Consider the following 3,106-nt stretch of genomic DNA (forward strand, 5'->3'; position numbering starts at 1 on the left):
ATCGGCTGCCTCCTGCATGGCCCTTACTGAGGATCAAGCAGGAAACCTGGGCATATGCCCTGTCCAGGAATCCAAACATGACCTCCTGGTCCATAGGTGGATTCTCAACCACTGAGTTACACTGTCTCGGCAGCCCTGACTATTTCTTTCTTTCTTTTTTTTTTTTACTTTTTTTTAAAAAAAATATTTTATTGATTTTTTTACAGAGAGGAAGGGAGAGGGATAGAGAGTTAGAAACATTGATTACTGGGGAGCATCAATCAGCTGCCTCTTGCACACTCCCTACTGGGGATGTGCCCACAATCAAAGTACATGCCCTTGACTGGAATCGAAACTGGGATCTTTCAGTCCGAAGACCGGTGCTCTAGCCACTGAGCCAAAGTCTTCAGGGCATCCCTGACTATTTCTTGACTAACAGACCAACCCCTGTAGCCAGAGACCAGGAGAACTCCAAAATGCATCAATCATAAAGAGAGGTTTTGCCACAAATTATCTGGTGAGCTGAGAGCTCTGTGGTTTGAGGTGGGGGTTTCAACCTGCTGGAACACAGAAAATTATGTGGGACATCTCTGACAGTTTAGGGGTTCTCCTTCTAGCAAGCGTTCACTCAAACATTGTGTTCATGTCCTATATCTATAATTTGTCACTTTGGGTCAAATCAAATTCTTTCTTTGAGGGTGGGGGGAGAGAGGATTTAGGGTCTGGTTAATAAAATGTGTAATGAAAAACCGACCAAAGTCTGGAAAACCTCTTCAGAAAGGACTACCTTAATCTCTAGTTGTAGATCTTCAACTATTCCTACTAAATATTCAAAGGTTCTTAATGTGATAGTTATCAAAACATACCTGAGATGTAATGCACTCTGTACTAGAGTCAGGTAAATGTCAATGTCTCCATCAGAATTTGTGATGAACTAACATACAGATAATCAGATCTGGCTCGAGATGACCTCAGTTGAAAATACAGGCTCAAAAGGGACATGCTGTTTTCATCAATTCCCAGGTTGAGGCTGGCGAGGCCTAAGGGGATTTCTCTTCCTGGGCACTAGGCCTGTAGCCCAAGTAAATTTGCCAACCTGGGTAAAGCTGCCGCCCATGTGAATTGTGGGCTTGTGATCCAAGCAGACAGGTATTTCCTAAGTATTGACAGCAGTCACAAACTATAGCACCCCACCCAGCCCATATTCACCCCCCCAAACTAAAATAAAACTCTTCATTAAAGCCCAACAGCAATTAAACAATTTTTAATCTTCACTCTACATACAAGGCAACCTAAAATTTAGAGCAATATTTAAAGAGAGACACATCTTGCCCTAGCCAGTTTGGACCAGTGGATGGAGCATTGGCTTATGGACTGAAGTGTCCTGGGTTCCATTCTGGTCAAGGGCACATGCCTAGGTTGTGGGCTCGATCGCAGTGGGGGGCGTGCAGGAGGCAGCTGATCAATTATTCTCTCTCATCATTGATGTTTCTATCTCTCTCTCCCTCTCCCTTCCTCTCTGAAATCCATAAAAAAATAAAAATAGACACATCTCTTATCCCCCCCTCCCCCCAGACCAATCTGTTTCCATACCTGGGAATCTTTGTTTAATGAGTCTGCAGGTCTTTGTCCTTGAGAAGAATACTCATCCTGCATCTCTGTGGCTTCCTCATGTCTCAGTTACAACTTTAGGAACCCTGATAAGTGCCATCTAGGTTGTAACCTAAAGCCTTTGGGAGGGCCAGGCCCTAGGTTGTAACCTAAAGCCTTTGGGAGGCCCAGGCTTTCTCCGTGTGAGACAGATGATCAGGCCTCATTATCAAACCACTCATTCTCCCTTTGTTGCTCTGTGTAATAGAGAACGTAGCCTCCTGTCCCTGGACTTGATGAACACGCTGAATGAGAGAGAGAGAGAGAGAGAGAGAGAGAGAGACCATAGTAGGTGTGTACAGTAGGGTCCTTCCTCCAGCCTTCTCTCTGGTCCTTTCTGGCCAGAGGAGTCATTGGTTTCCCTTTTCAAAGGGGCTGGTCTATTTTGCCTGTCACAAGACAAAGAGTATAGCTCAATGATTTATTTTAATTTAGGGTCAGAATGCAGATGTTCCTGCTCTCAAGAAAATTCCCAACCACTTCTACCATAGACATAATAAGTTCTCAAAATTAACTCTTACTTTTATCCAAGAAGCACATTTAAGATATTAACTTTTTATTTATTAATATTTACTTATGTAACTTTTACATTGTTTAAAAGTTAAACAATGCCAAAAGGCTCATAAGGAAAAACAGCTATCTCCTTCTAATTTACTTTTTTGTTTTAAATTGATTTCAGAGAGGAAGAGAGAGGGAGTTAGAGAGAATCATTGATTGGCTGTTGCCTGCATGGCCCATACTGGGGATCAAGCCCACAAGCTGGGAATGTACCCTGAGCGGGAATTGAGCCCTGACCTTCTGGTTCATGGTTTGGCTCAGTGGACAGAGCATTGGCCTGGGGACTGAAGGGTCCCAGGTTCGATTCCTGCCCATGTTGTGGGCTTGATCCCCCAATAGGGGGCGTGCAAGAGGCCGCTTATCAATGATTCTCTCTCATCATTGATGTTTCCTTCTCTCCCTTCTTCTCTGAAATAAATAAAAATATATTAAAATAAGAAAAAAAAAAAAAAAGAAAACCACTGAGCCAAGTGGGAGGGGCGATCTTGAGCTCTTTGGTCTCCCTGGATGATCTCCTCATTAAAAATAAAAATTAATGAATAGATATTTTTGCGGGCCCTAAAAACTTCACTTTTTTTTTCTGACGTAAGAAAAAAAAATCAAAACATTTATTTTGATTCTTTCATTTTTTTCCTGACTATACAAGAAGTCAGAACATTTCCGTGGGCCCCTCAAAGAGTCGTGGGTCACAGGCGCGGCTGCGCTCAGCGTGCCTGACACATGGGTGGCCCAGGGCCCAGGCTTGGGAGAGCCCTCGGGAGACAAGGCGTCTGCGGTCCTCTGGTCAGAAGCCCTACCAGGGCTGAGCCTGCCAGGCTGAGCCGGACCCGCACCCGGTGGGTTTGGGCCTCTGGGCGCCCTCTTGCCCCAGCCCGAGCTGCTAACACCGCCTGGGGCGCGAGCCGGCTGAAGCCCAGGA

The sequence above is a fragment of the Myotis davidii genome, unplaced genomic scaffold, assembly GCF_000327345.1.
Source record: "Myotis davidii unplaced genomic scaffold, ASM32734v1 scaffold210, whole genome shotgun sequence".
NCBI lineage: Eukaryota > Metazoa > Chordata > Mammalia > Chiroptera > Vespertilionidae > Myotis > Myotis davidii.